Here is a 16,798-nt window from a genome sequence, read left to right as displayed (position 1 = left end):
TTCCCATGGTAGGAATTGCAACTTTGAATCTGGCTGAATTTGCATCTATGGTTGATCAAAAGGATTTTGATTTAAACATTCCTATTACAGTTTCTAGTGGTGTTGCGGAGTCCTCTCCTTTACTTAATGTATGTCTATCATCCACGATGTTTTAGTTGATTCTGTCGAGAGACTGGTGGTTGTTTTCTTAATCAACATTGCGCCTTTGTGTTTGTTGTTTTTGTGTTCATAGTGGTAGCTTTTGGTTGTTGCTTGCAGATATCAATTAGTTTGGTGGAATTAAGAGCGGCTCTAGAGAGCACAAAAATAGTTCATAAATCAATAGTGCTCGTGCCTTCTTCACCCGTGGTTTAGCCAAGAGAAACTACCTTGGTTGAGAAAGATAGCTTTCGACCTGCAACCGGAGGCACCGCTGGTCAGAAGCGTCGTCGGCCCGTTCCCTTCCTCTTCGAAAACAGGTTCACCAAATCGCGAGAAACGTCGAACCGTGCATCTACCATTGGCGCTCCAACCACCATTTCCACTCTTCTTTACCCATTGCTTCCTTCTTCTCTTTCTGTTGTGTCTCTCTCTGTTGTCTCTCAGGCTGGGAAGAAGATTTCTGGTTAGGATTTCTGGATGGTGCTTGTAATGGAGGATGATTTTTTTTAATCAAACATTTTTCACGTTAAACTTAGGAAACTACACATAACATCCTGCTTATGCCACGTTTAAAAAGCATGTCACATCAAAAATTTAAGAGAGCTACTCCCTCCACCACCCCAATTGTTCCCTACACCTCCCCAAATTTATTTTAATTACAAAACTATCCTTTTCACTTTAACTGTCACAGTAGCCCCACCCCCCAACTCTCATAGCCCCTCCTCCCCCAAACTCTCATTTTCACTGTCTCTCCTGATTCGTTTGTTCCGAACGAGTGGAAACCGCAAAACTCAACGAAGAGGGGAAAACGTAAATAAAGGAAGTTGTTTGAATGAGTATACCCATGGAAGCAATGGCTGAACTGGGATTAACCAAAAGCCCACACAAAACTATCATTATCTCGTACCACCACCACTCTAGGCAAACGGAGACGCAGCTCGGCGCGGCGAGCCAGAGCAACGACTTCCACCTGGAGAGACAGTCCTGGGTCGGCGCGGCGCAGCGGAGGCATGTGAGGAACACGTGCGTGGCAAGGAAGAGGAGGATGGAGAGGCTGGAGGTAGCGGAAGCTGCTGCGACGCCGGCGAGGCCGCGGTGGAGTCACGTGACGAGAAGGTAGTTGATGGGGGAGTGGAGGAGGGTTCCAGCCAGGGACGCTAAGGTGACTGGGTGGGTGACGCCCTGCACGCGAAGGTAAATGCGGATTGGATGGAGAAAGGAGTGGGTGGGGAGGTCGGGGAGGGAAAAAATGAGGTAAGTGTGTGCCATGCGGGTGATGTTAGGGTTCTGGTGCAAAGGTAGAAAGATGTTTGAGATGTTGAGGCAAAGGAATGATATTGGGATGGAGCAGAGTAGCAGAAACATTACACAACAATGGAGGGTCAACGACAAGACGTTCATGTGTTTTGCGTTGAAGGACCCGACAGCACCGAATAACATGTGATGTTGGCAAAGGCCATTCCTAAGGACCCCGTCGTCAGTTCCAGGTCTCCTAATATCCATTAGCGCCCAGGCCAAGCTTCAACGGATGGGCACATTCGTTTGACAATCGAAAGTTAACGTCCGTTTATATTTACGTCAAGGGCAAAAAAAGAATGAGGAGATGTAGGGGCAGTATGTGGTGATGGAGGGAGTAACTTCCAAAATTTAACTCTGTTAGTCAAATTTAACGGTAGGAGTCAAATTGACTTAAATTAACATTTTTTAAGACTAAATGGGGGATTCTAATAAAACAGTAATTGAATTAAAAAAACTCACGAAAATAGCAACAAGGGTTTAACCTTTCAACATGAAGTTAATTGTGCATGCAATTTATTTTTAAAACTTTTGTCTTTTCTACTATCGGGTGGGGCATTGAAATAATTGTGTCGCATTCATCAATTTGAATATTGTCTCTAAAATACACATGTGAAATATAAATCTCCAAAGGTAAATCAAATGTCATTGAAATTTTGATATTCTATTATTGCTTCAACTTTTGTATTTTTCTTTCAGAAATAAAGCGCCCAATGACTAAAGCCCAACCAAGGTTCTTAACATTTTATTGGAAACCAATTTAGAAATAAATTAGTGAAGTGTATTTGAGTAATTCAATTATTAGTATCTTAAATTAATTCCAATAGTATAACCTTTTGAAAAATTTTGAATTTCTATTATATTACAAAATTAAATTATTTTTTAATATCATCATGAGGCTTTTTATAAAAACAAATAATGCTATCTTGAATTTTACTTATATATATTGGAAAATGTGCACAACAATATTTGGAAAACGATTTCATGTTCACCTAAACATATGATTTTAAATGTCTACAGTAATATGATAATATTTTTTTGGAAAACTTTTCTTTAACAACATATTTTTGACAATAATTTGACAACGATACGTGTCACATTATCATTGGTTGTTTTTATCAAATTTTTTTAAAAGTTTCATCTTGTCTTCGAGGGCATCTTTGGAAAGAATGTTCAGAAATATTTTGGTACCTTTCACTTTTTGAAACAATATTCAGAAGAAAAACTTATTCCTCTCTTCGAAACTCTCTCACTGCCTTCGACATTCCTCATTCGAAACTGTCTCTCCGCCACCGAAGTGATGCGTTTGTCCACTGTTGTTCGTTCGTTGCTTGGGTCCACCGTTGTCTCTGGAGGAAGTCGTCTCTCTCTGTCCGTCATTGAAGTGTTGTCTTTGTATCGCTTGGGTCCACCGTTGGCGTCATTTCTCCAAAGCTTTCGTTTTCTCGCTCGTGCTGTTATTCCTTCGTCGGTTGGAATAAAGTTTCTCTTAACATGGCTTCTTGGTTGGGGTATTGAAATTATCAAATGTGTTAGTAATCTTTGTATCTCTTAGTTGTTTCTGCTTTTGGAAAATTATATTATTTTTTTAATTATTTCTCTATATTTACATATTTGGAATTTTTGCAGCCCAATTTTTTGGTTCTTGATTTGAGAAATTTGTTTCGCCAAAGCAAGGTAAAGTATGTAATCTTTTTTATAGACTTTTGTAATAACTAATTTATTAGGAGCCTTGGTGATTGAGAACATCAGGTATTATGCTCATCAAACATATGATTTGTTGATGTTTGATAATAGATGTTTCAAATATAATTTGTTGATGTGATTAACTAGTAGGTGTGTTATACTTTTTTCTTGTTTTTTTGCATTTCCCAGGCACAAAACCTTGAGTTATTTTTTGGTATGTTGTTAAAAATTGAACTGTGCGATGATGTTCTCAATTACAATGAGAAAAGTATGCTTGATTACAACAATGTAAGTATTAGTAACTTTGTTAAAAGACTAGATGATTTTGGTATTATGTTAATTTTTTAAAGTGACTTGTGTTGATTTCAGGAGCACTTGCAAGTATTTAGACAAAAATATATATGGACTGCATTCTAGACAATGACAATGTGTGAAGAGAACAAGTGCTGCAACACTTAGGATTTTATAGGTTTTCAATTATATGTTGATTAGTTGCCTAGATATTTACATTGTATGAGCCTTGTACATGTTTTTTGTAAACAAAAGATTATGATTATAAATGTTGGATAATATGTACTGATAATATATTATATAAATAAAATTTCAATTTTTATAGAGTACCATACGTTTTCTCCCAGTGTTGTTCGACCATATATATTGAAACCTTTTTTTGGGGAGCAGTGTTCATCTAGCTGGGAGTACAGTTGAAGTTTCTGTACAAATTATCCTTTTTCCTCTGGTAATCGATTACAGGGGTCTTGTAATCGATTACCAGAGGAAAAAGGGTAATTTGTACAGAAACTTCAACTGTACTCCCCAACTAGATGAACACTGCTCCCCAACTTTGTTTTTCTGACCTTTTCTACTTGTTTTGTTCTTAACTTTATCCACCAAACTCTAAATGACTTGATTCTTGTTTTGTTGGAATCTAGACTCAAAGAGCTTTCCAACAAAACAAGAATCAACTCATTTAGAGTTCGGTGGAGAAAGTTATGAGCAAAACAACCAGCAAAGATGAGAGGTGGTAGAAATATATAAAACGTTAACTTTAAGGAATTAACTGCACCTACTCAGATGTCCAAAAATTATAAATTAGTAGTCATTGGAAAGATTTTTGAGTCTACTTTCTAATAAAAAAAGAATCACATCATTTGGAGGTCTGTGAAAAAAGTTATGATTAAAATAGTCAGCAAAGGTCAAAGTTGATAGCATGAGTTATGCACCTCACCTCAATTGGAGAAAACCACCTAAATAGACATTTTTATTTTGAAGAAATCAATGACCTAACCTCATTATTGGTGCAGGGAGCACACCCAATAACATTGAACTCACTCACCCATCTCAAAAAAGGAAAAATTCAACAAAAAATAGAGAATGGGGAGCATTGTTCATGTAGCTGGGGAGTATAGTTGAAGTTTCTGTATAAATTACCCTTTTTCCTCTGGTAATCGATTACACGAGTCTTGTAATCGATTACCAGAGGAAAAAGGGTAATTTGTACAGAAACTTCAACTGTACTCCCCAGCTAGATGAACATTGCTCCCCAAAGTCGTTTTTGTATCCCCAAAGTCGTTTTTCATTACTCAATACCCTTCATTATTTCGTTTATATTTGTTTAATATTGAAGTATTCCAACTTGAAGTGTTCCATTAATGATCCATCCACAAAACCTTCAAAAGATAGTCATAACGAATCCAAAATATTCCTGGGGAGTGCTTAAGCCACGTCTGGGTAGCACTCTTCAACTTTCGGTACAAAAGGAGATTTTTCTACTGGTAAGCGTTACCAGCTCCCTGTAATCGATTACAACAACATCAGTCATGTGTCAATGATGACGAACAAACAATGATCAAGGACCTCACCTCAGTTGGAGAAAACCACCTAAATTGACATTTTTTTTTGAAGAAATCAATGACCTAACCTCATTATTGGTGCAGGGAGCACACCCAATAACATTTAACTCACTCACCCATCTCAAAAAATGAAAAATTCAACAAAAATAGAGCATGGGGAGTACTGTTCATCCAGGTGGGGAGTACAGTTGAAGTTTCTGTACAAATGACAATTTTTTCTCTGGTAATCGATTACAAGACCCCTGTAATCGATTACGAGAGAAAAAATTGTCATTTGTACAGAAACTTCAACTGTACTCCCAACCTGGATGAACAGCACTCCCCAGGGTCATTTTTCTGTCCCTATAGGTGATTTTTTTCTATTTCTGTCACTGTAATAGATTGTCAGGGGCTTTTATAGGTGTTTAAACCAAGGTAGTTCAACTGGACTCCCCATGATGGTTTTGCCTGTGTTTTTGGTGACTTTTTCCAATTTTTGAGATGGTTGAGTGAGTTTAATGGTCATGTGTATCAAATCCATTAACATTCCATGATGAGAACATATTTTGGTTCAATCGATGAATATTAACATTGAAAAAACATGTTGTGAATTGGAAATGTTCAATACAATCCATTACAATAATTTTTTAAAATATTACTGTCAACATGATTGGAAAGTAGACATTCCATAATTTTATCAAGTAGACATTCCTCTCCTCATGAGTCAATCTTCCATTCAAAACATCAACAAACTTGGTTTTGAAAGAATGTTGCACACACAACTGCATAAAAAAATTCATGTTAGAACAATCCAAAAATAATTAACAAAACAAGAAACTCAAATTGGCGAAGAGGAAAGGGGAAAGGCTAAATGGAAAATGGGAAAGTGGAAGTGGAAAAGGGAAAAGGAAAACGCGAAAGGGGAAAAGGAATAGTGGAGATATCTTGCTCTCATCACCGAAGTCACCAAAGTTTTCCATTTCCCACAACAAAATCAATATAAAGGAGAACATGTTTCTCGCTGGGTTGCTTCGCCGAAGAAGATGAAACTAAAATAAAGAGAAAAGAAAGCTTGAAGGGAGAAAGGAGAGAGCTTGAAGAGAGAAAGGAGAAGGCTTGAAGAGAGAAAGGAGTGAGCTTTAAGAGAGAAAGGAGAAAGCTTGAAGAGAGAAAGGAGAGAGCTTGGAGAGAGAAAGGAGAGGGAACGATGAAAGAGGTTAGAGAGAGGATGAAAATGGAGTAAGGGAAAAGGGAAAAAGGGGAAAGGAAAAATGGGAAATGGAAAATGGGAAACGGAAAATGGAAAGGGAAAAGAAAATACCTTGTTACCGGAGCTTTCCATTGCTTCACCGGAGTCTGCCGGAGAAGATGAAGCTTCCTTCGTGAGAGAGAAAGAGAGAAAGGAGAGAAAACACACACAAAATGAAAACCAAAATGCAACAGTGGAGGAGAATGAAAACAAAAATGAGAGGGACATTTTCGGAACCCAAATTCATTGTCAACTTTAACGAAAAAAAATATATTTTAAATAATCCAATAGCCTTTTGACACGTAACGTTGTCAATTTTTTGTCAAAATTGCGTTGTTAGAATATCGCGATCCTTTTTTTAAGTTAGAAAAATATTACATTTACAAATTCTAAAATCATTATAAATAACATCAGTAAAAATCCAAGAAAATAATATTTTAGAAATAGTGAGAATAATAAATTTTAATTATTTTAATTATTTTAATATTAAATTATTTATTTATAAAAATAAATAAGTTTTATTATTTTAAAATGTATCATTCTTTTAAAATTTATATTTTGAGAGTTTTTTATCTTTTTTTCTAAGAATTCTAACTCTTGAGTCATTTGTTTGACGATCAAGAGGTGACTATGAGATCACGACAGAATAATCTCTACTTCTAGCCGATCAATTGGTGCAAGTAAGTTTCTATCATTTTTTTTCTGTCTATGATCATGTAGAGAAATCTATTTTTACATGTATCAAAAGTGTATTTTCCTTTACTCTTGGTCAATTTGAGATTCTAAGATTTGATTTTGATCACCAATTGGTGAGTTGTAGGTTTTTCTAGAATTTTTTATTATTTTAATGAGTTATATACACTTACATATTTTACAATTTCTTCTACTAATCATTCTATTGCGTTATACATTTATTATCTTGCTAGTATGTTTGTGCTGTATGGAAGAAGTTATTTGAATAAAAAAATTTAAAATTATGAAAATAAAATAAATAAACAATGTTTTTCGCAAAAAATCCTTTACTTTTAAAAAAATCAATTACGTTTTTATAAACATTTACCAAAAAATTACCCAATCAATACGAATAACAAATTAATTATTAGAAACATAAATTTGAATATTATTTATAATGTTCTAAATTAATTACTTTGTAACTAATATTTTTATTTATAATTTATATTTATTTTAATTAAAGTAAGTTAAAAGTGTTTCTGTAACATTCTAATTTTAGTTGTTTACCATTAATAGAAAAGACGTTATGAAATTAATGAAACAAAAGAAATTTGTCTCCATTTATATAGATATAGTAGTAATAAAGTTACCACCAATAATACAAATTGTAATATATTGACGAATCTCATAGAAAATTTTTCTACATATTTATTTTTGACGAAAATGTTTATTGATAAACTAAATTATAAAATTTGTTGAAAAAATTTGCTAGTAAATTTAAATTTACTGACCAATTATGATCACTAATAATAATTTGTTGATAATTAAAAAATTCTTGTAATGTATGATCTCTGTTTAAAGAAAACAAAGCATGAAACAAAATTTGTTGGTTTGATAAATATCACTCAAAATGACACTCTAAATTTTTAATTTTATATATATATATATTGTATTTTTTTGTAACACTCATTCTCGTAGTGTTACGTGAAAGTTTTTCATTTTATTTATTAAGAAAATGTTAATTTTGATTTATACATTAATCTCATGAATTTATAAAAACATCATTATAAATTTTTAGTAGATAAAATTTAAATAAAACTCTCGTCGTGAGTTTCCTCTCTTGTCAATCATCGACATTCCTATCGTGTAACAACATGAGTTATATGATTATTATACAAAAACAAACATAAACAAGTAGAGTGAACGAACATGTATGAGATAATTCATCAAATATGCATAAATATATTACTACACATAACAATAATTATATTATTATGCAATAATTATACTAGAGTTACTCATCACACCATACAATAGTCATACAAGCCTAAATCATCACATCATACAATGATCATGCTAGCCGCGACCATCTCATCATTCAATAATCATACTAGACACACTTATCCTATAATAATCATGCCAAACACACTCATCCTATAATAATCATGCCAAATACACTCATCTTATAATAATCATGCCAAACACACTCATTCGGATGAGACGCTGATGCGTGATCACGGGAGATTGTGAACTTGTAGTGACCTCCACTACTCTTTACATATACACTTCCAATACAACACTCTATGTCATCCACAAGGTTAGTCCGTTTACACCTTTTCCCAAAATCGACAAATAGATTATGACCTCTTGCCCCTCTCACCACATAATTCATTATTCTCTTCTTGAGACTAAATGGTTATTAGAGTACCAGGATAACCTCCAACAACATGACCCTCAACATCAATGTGTACACTAATTACTTACAACCACACAGTCTTTCCACGAGACCCTTGACCAATCTCACATCATATTCATATTCATTAACTCATTCCTCATGCAATACATATTTGATCCAAAATCATGTTCGTAGCTTAACATAGAATAATGTTCAAGTCATTGATACAATCATACATACAAATCAATAAATACAATTACTCAAAATTTCACTCAATATAATCAAATATTATTAATAATTTAACCAGTTTATAGTATTACGTGGGGTGATTATTCTCATTACAGCCTCTAATTAAAGCGAGGATTAACGTTTTCACTAAGGAAACTTAGGGTGTTGGGGTTGATTGGGGGAGATGATTTGGGGGAGAGTGATTGAATGAATTTGAGTGGATTTAAGGGTAATTTTTTGTGTGTTTATTTGAGTGGATTTGGAGGTAATTGAGAGTGGATTTAGAGGTAAAGTTTGTGAGAATTAGTGTAGAATTTGATTGATGTGATAGTTTTAAAAAATTTGTTTAATTGATAGAAATTGAAGATTACCAAAATACCCCTAGTTATTAATGTAATATAAAATTATAATTATTAAAGTTATATTTAATTGTAGAAATGTTTATAAAGAGTAAAAATTAAAATTAATTATTAAAGTAAATTTTAAAAATGTAAAAAGATTATAAATTAGTAAAATAATAATTGTATTATTATTATTAATTATTATTATTATTATTATAATAAGAGAAAAAAATATGAAAAATATAAAATACAGTAAGGACAAAAATGAAAATTTGCTCTAATTTCTTGCAAATCATCGCATATATACGATGATTGAAAAAAGGGAGTATCTCCCAATTTCCCTCTTTTCCTTCCTAGCTAATATGTGCATGTGAACACAAATAATCCCTTCTTTCCATCTGCACTGATCCATCCAAACAGTAAATTCCTCTCCATTCCTCTCAAGTGAACAGACCATTAAGGATAAAATTACAGTGTTAATCAAGTTATTAAAAAATGCATAATTTATTCCTTTAAGTGCAAATCTCTAATTAAAAATATGAACGGTCAAAAGGGAGTAAGATCCTTAAGGAATCATATATAAAAATTTCAGTTTAATCTAACGGTAAAGTAAGGGGTAATTAAAATTTTACTAAAGTAACCGTAAGACAAAAATAAAGTGGTGGTCAATTTACTCAAGATTGTGAAATCCATTTTAATTACATGCCTTAAATTAAAATTTGAACAGTCAAAGTGGATTAATATATCTCAGGAATAATGTATCAAAATTTAAGCTTAATCTAACGGTAAATGAAACAAGATAACTCCGAAAATGAAAAACTCAAAAAACATAATCAAGGAACCAAAACTCATACAAGCAGACACATAGCTAACATTACTAAAGTCCAACATGTTCATATCATAATCATAAACTAAAATATACATCTATCATGTATCAAGAGGAGAGTTAGCTCTCGTGCCTCAACTCCAGAAGCTCCAACTCATCTACCCAATCTAAGTAGGTCTCCAAACATCTAGATCTAAACCGAATTTGTTTTGCTTCTCTACTCTGCATCCTTACTTCTCTCTATCTCGGACTAATCTCAACCTCACGTTCTCTCTTCAGGTTTTTTCGTAATATTTTCCTTCCTTATCATTAAGGGGAAAGTCAAGGTTTTATCCTTCAAATCCAGCAGCCTAAGAGTTGGACGTTTCTAAAAATAAGAAACCACTTTTCCTTAATTTAATCTTAATGTTTCCGTAATTATACCTTCCCAAGTCCTGTGCATAATTTGTTTCATCTGATTACTAGAAGATAAGTTTGGTGTGAAGTCAAAACATAAAATTGGTACGCGGAAAGAAAGTAACCGTAGGTGTGTGGGGGAAAGAATACAACTTTCATCATGGAAGAGAGGAAAGAAAGGTATTGAAAACAAGAGTTGGTTTCACACAAAATCTCTCCACGGATAGAAGCAACAAGACCAATTTTTTACACCACCAAAGAAGAGAAATATCTATCATAATATTTTGGATTTCACAATATTTGCACACATGTGAAAAATATTCAAGGTTTACTTCTCAAAGTTTGATTATATGTAAACCCTTATTTGAATGTATGTATTATAAAGTATATGTGCTTATCTTATATAAATATCCTAAATCATCTAGACTAAGATCATGAGAGGTATGTTTGGAAAGAAAATTTATTATAATATGGAACTTTTATATATATATATATATATATATATATATATATATATATATATATATATATATATATATATATATATATTATCTTAAATTTACCTCACCTATTCAAATCATTATGTAAAGCTAAAAATTTAAAGTAAACATATGGGTCGGGTTGGGTATCGTGGAATATTTTTTCCTGATCCAGATTCGATCATTTAAACTTGTTTTATCCATTTTAATTTATCTAATGTTATCAGAATTCGTGCATAACCAACCGATCACTTATTTTTTTCATTAGGTTTGGTCAGATGCAATCGATCAAGGGCTTTTTGCTCATTTCTAGTATCTAATAATACATAACTAATATTGCTTTTCAAATATACTATTTGATATCTCGTGTTGAATACTTTTTTATATACAAATTTATATTGTATATATTTAATGAATGATTAAAAAAGTTAAATTGATAATAGTCATGGTGATTTAATATACAATTAGAATTATATATGTTATTATCTTTAGCTTTAGTTGTGGATAACTTTTCCTTTATAATTCATTTTGTGAAAATTTGGAGTGATTGATAACATAATGACTTTATTATATTTTAGATCACCTTATATACTATAGTTTCTTTCTGACACGTTTATAATTCCTTTAATGGATAAATAATACACTGTGTAAATCATAGAAACAACTATATATAATTAATAAGGTAATATTAAACTGGAAATGTTTCAAGGAACAACGATATATAATTAATCAATTAATATAAAACTAGAAATATTTCAAGTATAAATAATTTAAATATTATTACGAAGCATATTTAAAATATTATATAAATTTAATAAAATTTGATTAGAAAAACTAAATTTACATATTTTTAAATTAAAAAATTAAATTAAATTAAAATTTTAAAAAAAATTAATTTAAAAATAATGTATTTAACTCTTGATTTAATCACTAGTGTGTATATATAAAATAATGTGTGAAGAAAAAAAATTAAAAATATTAATATAAAATGGTTTTTCTTTCTTAATTTGGAGGTATACTTAACTAAAAAAAATTATGAATAATATATGAGATTAAATATTAAGACTTGGTCATATACTGTTTGTCATTTATTTATTTAGTTTTATCGTACTCGTATTTCTGTCTTCTCGTTCATGAGTTGTATATGAAATCAATACAAAACTGTGAATAGGAATGCAGTATTTGTTTCCACTCACCAAGTGTTTGAAGTAACGATTTACTTACCCACTCAGATGTGCTTATATTATTCTTTTCTATCTCCTAATCACCTCCCCACCACCAACGTCATCGCTTGTCTTTAATCTATCAAATCTAATTTTAAAAACACAAAAGTCACATACACATTTAGCATTGTCGTGTAGTGATATTTTTTTATTTAGCCACTTTTCACAATGGATATATAAACAACATAAAAAAAATAGAAGAAAGTTACGTTCGAATATCCTGTAATTATTTTTACAAGTCGTCATGAATGACGCCATTGATTACATTTACAAAATGAAATTGTATGATACCGATACACTATGGAGGTTGTGATGTGGGTGCACATGGTATTATCTTATTTTGGTAAGCGCCTGAAATCATATAATCCATTCTTTCTATGAAACATGGAACCAACACAACCAAAAATAAAAGAATAACCATAAAATGATACAGAATTATCTAACAATATAAAATAATAATAAAAAAGTGAATTTTTATAATTTAAAAAAAATAAAATAAAAAATAAAGGAAGATACTATCATGTAAAAAATTTATATTTTTTAAAATAAAACAAACCAACCATCTTTTATGGAAAGATACCTTTTCCTTGTCCTTGCTATTATCATGTCTATAGGAGTGGAGTGTTGGGTGAAGTTTGGTTTAATTTTTAGTTAGAAATATATTTAAACCAATTATAAAATGTACGTTCTCGTTTAAAAGGAAAAAAAAAATATCAACTATTTTTCTTCTTTGGTTTTATTTGGATTGGTTGTAACAGTTTATATTTTTATTTAATATTTTTTTCATTCTTGAAATTAAAATAAACAACAAAATGATATATATACTACTCAAATTTTGATAAATGCATGGAATAAAGATTAATAAAATTATAGTATTAAATATTTGTATTATTAAAAGTTAAAATTATATATTTTTGTAGTATATCTGATAAATATAGAACAAAAAATTAATATTAACTCAAAAGAAGATAAAAATATAATAATACATCAATATAACTTATAGGACCAAGTTGAGACAGAAAACATAGAAACAATTTATATCAATAGTAAGATAAATTGTCAAATATTTACATAATTATAAGTTGTAGGAAAGAAAATATCATCCATACATACCTTATTTTATAAATTTTTGTGAAATTAAATTAGATTTAAAATATTCTTATTATTTGTTGAATTTTTTTAATCGCTGCAAATATCTAATATTACATTCAAGTTATATATATTTAAGGGGAGAGAATGTGTTAGAAGTATTAGTGATGTAAATATTTCTTAAAAATTGATTAATTAGAGTTAAATTAAGTTAAAAATTCAACTCCTAAATTTGTATTACAATATTTTTTATTTGTTTTACAAAATAAAGATATGTTCTTATCTTATGCAAATTGAATCAAGAGGAATTAAGAAACACATTTAATTAAATGTGTGAAAGTAGATTAAACAATTCAATAAATAGATTTATATTGATATATATATATATATATATATATATATATATATATATATATATATATATTATTGTTATTATTATTAAATTAATAATTTTTATTACTATTATTAAATTAATAATAATTAATAAAATATATATATCACCACAAAAAAAATTATTAAATAATAACTTATTTTAGAAATCAAAATAATTAATAATTAAAAATTATTTATATTTTGAATAGTTTTTATTATGAATAAACAAATTATAATTGATTTATGAATTAAAGTTTAAATTGATTTCTAATTTTAACTACTAAAATTTTAGGTATTTATTATTATTAATTCTGAATTAGTTTCCAATACTAATTTAAGACACTATGCTTGGTAATTAAGACTTTGATAACTAAATACATGTATATGTTTTTTAGATGTTTAATAAAAGATTAATAGTACGGCAACTGCTAAAATAATTATTACAAACTTTGTTCGAAAATATATTTCAAAAGACACAAAAGACTTTTGATTGTAAAAATAATATGATAAATGTTGTTCATTAACGTTTGAGTAAGAACTTATTTGTTAAAGATGTTAAAATTTTTAAAACTGATCGAATTTATTATAATTTGAAATATGAATTAAAATTTTTATACCTAACAGAGATAAGAAAATTGAATAGATATAAAAAGGAAAACTCAAAAAGTACTTTTTAAATCTGAGATTGAAAGTAATATCATATAATATTTATATCAATTATTATTATTTTTAATATATCTTTGTAAGAAAAATTCAAAAATGTCTTTTCTTTATATTTTTTTAATCTTCATGAATATGTGTCTTATTCGAAAGTATTAAAGGATCTATTTTACTAATTTATTAAAATGTTAATTACATAAAAAAAATCTTAAAAAATATTTTTATTAATTTCATGTTTATTATTTATAGTGGTTTCATACTTTTTAGAATGTATTGAAATTAATAAATGGATATCATGAAATAAATTTGTGGGACATTTTATAACTGATTATCATAACTTTTGAATCAGATAGGATGATTATATATATCTAATAAATATTGAATTCAAAAGACGACGTGAGAGAGCATAAGAGAGAGAATGGTGGTAGCATTATGTGTGGAATATTGATCAGCTACAGAGAGGTAGAAGTAACCTTTCTGTTTCTCTGGTTTGAACAGCAACAAAAGAAGCCATGAAAGTGGTAGATGTATTCAACGTAGCTCCAACTTCAGAATCGAAAGAGTTGCCAACTCAAACAACGCTTCCCCTCACCTTCTTTGACATATTATGGCTAAGGCTGCCTCCTGTTGAACGCATCTTCTTCTATCAATTTCCTCATCCAACTCTTCTCTTCTTCGATACCCTTCTTCCCAAACTCAAACTCTCTCTCTCTCTCGCACTTGCCCACTTTTTCCCTCTCGCCGGACACCTCACTTGGCCCCTTCACTCCCAAATCCCCATCCTCACTTACAAATCCGGTGACACTGTTTCCCTCACTGTAGCTGAATCTGATGCTGATTTCGACCATCTAGCAGGCACGGATCTTGCTGAGGCTAGAGAAATCCACCACCTTTTACCCCACTTGACCATATCCCACGATCAAGCAAATGTTCTAGCCTTGCAAGTCACTCTATTTCCAAACTCTGGATTTTCCATAGCAATAACCTCACACCATGCTGTTCTAGATGGCAAGACTTCAACCTCGTTTATCAAAGCCTGGGCTTATCTTTGCAGAGATCAACCACAATCAACTTTTTCTCTGCCACCTGAACTCTCTCCGTTTTTTGGCAGGGAGGTAGTCCAAGACCCCAATCATTTAGAACAAAAATTTGTCAGCGATTGGTTAAGACAGGGTGGACCCAACAACAGAAGCCTCGTAGCTTGGGATCTGCAAGTCCCAGACGATGCAACCAGAGGCGTGTTTCATCTCGGTCGTTCAGATATTGAAAAGCTGAAGCAGATTGTGGTGTCGAAGAAGAAAGGGAACAGCAGCAACCTCCGGTTGTCAACTTTTGTGTTATCCGTTGGTTATGCTTGGGTTTGCAGGGTGAGAGCAGAGGAAACAAAAAACAAAATGGTTACGTTGGCTTTGAACATTGACTGCAGGAGTCGTTTGGAGCCGCCACTTCCCGCAACGTATTTTGGGAACTGTGTAGGGGCGAGGCTTGCAAGTGCTGAAACAAAGGAGATATTGGGGGAGGATGGACTCATTGTGGCAGTGGATGCACTGAATGAGAGTTTGGAAACTCTGAAAGAGGGAGCGCTGAGCGGGGCGGAAAATTGGTCAAAGTGGTTGCTTGAAGGTTTCAAAGTTGATACGAAGATAATTGGCGTTGCTGGGTCACCGAGGTTTGATGCTTATAGTAATGACTTTGGTTGGGGAAGACCAAAGAAGGTTGAGATAGCTACTATAGACAGAACTGCCGCATTTTGTTTATCAGATAGCAGAAATGGTGACGGGGTTGAGATAGGTTTTGTGTCCACCAAAGAAGCAATGCACACTTTTGCGTCTCTCTTTCTCAACGGCCTTCTCCAATCTTGACTTTTCTCTACTCTCTCGTCAATAAAAGTTTGCCAAAGCAAAATAAGAATCTTTCACTTCATTTACTTTAGTCGCTTTACTTTTGCATAGCCAGAATTGGATACCGGGTTCTACATGTAATTTTCCTACTGTTTTTTTTTTTTACTTAAATATTTACTTGGTCTCTATGTTGATAAGTAATTTTCTATTGGGTTTCTGTATTATCAAAATTGTTGGGTTTTCAGGGAAGAGGGCGCATGTGTCGTTGGAGCAGGCGTTAGAGGGAAAGGATTCACACAGGAGGTGTTGCAGGGGATGCGGTGGGATGAGGAGGAGGTATAGGTGGAGTTGTAGAGGAGCCAGGTAAGAGAGGAACCGAGGTCGAGGTGGAGTGTGGTAAGGGAGCAGCCGACGACTCTGCACGCCGACGGCATTCAAAAATCTCCAATTTAAATATCACATAATTTTCCTAATGATTTTATTTCTTGGTTTAAAAATCCTAATGATTTTATTTCTCCAGTTTGACTTCCACTGATTTTAGGTTAACTAAATGTGACATCAATATTTATTTGCACACTTCTCACACATACTAATTTTAACGTTATCAATTTTAATATTGTTAAACGGATAGGATCGAAGTCAAACAATTTTAATAACACCGGAACTCAATGTCTACATTTGATTCCTAGTTTGGGGCGTTGTGTTCAAAGTCGTCCTACTTTTTTAAAAAGTTCACTATTATCCCATATTTTGTTAAAAACGGTTCAATTCCAATATTTTATGACGCGACAA

General features: G+C 31.6%; 2 pseudogenes across 1 annotated transcript; one reads left to right on the top strand and one right to left on the bottom strand.

Annotated features, from left to right (window-relative positions):
* Positions 1 to 882: 882 nt before the first annotated feature.
* LOC124819786 (protein DETOXIFICATION 51 pseudogene) lies at positions 883 to 1,601 on the bottom strand (annotated as a pseudogene).
* A 12,955-nt stretch (positions 1,602 to 14,556) lies between these two features.
* LOC124819787 (phenolic glucoside malonyltransferase 1 pseudogene) lies at positions 14,557 to 16,580 on the top strand (annotated as a pseudogene). The gene is made up of 2 exons (XR_015785674.1): positions 14,557 to 16,143; positions 16,252 to 16,580. The product of XR_015785674.1 is annotated as a phenolic glucoside malonyltransferase 1 pseudogene (transcript).
* Positions 16,581 to 16,798: the final 218 nt, after the last annotated feature.

This window comes from Vigna umbellata, chromosome 4 (assembly GCF_029865625.1).
Source record: "Vigna umbellata cultivar VRB3 chromosome 4, Vumbellata_1.0, whole genome shotgun sequence".
In the NCBI taxonomy this organism is placed as follows: Eukaryota; Viridiplantae; Streptophyta; class Magnoliopsida; order Fabales; family Fabaceae; genus Vigna; species Vigna umbellata.
This window is presented reverse-complemented; position numbering and strand designations above follow the sequence as displayed.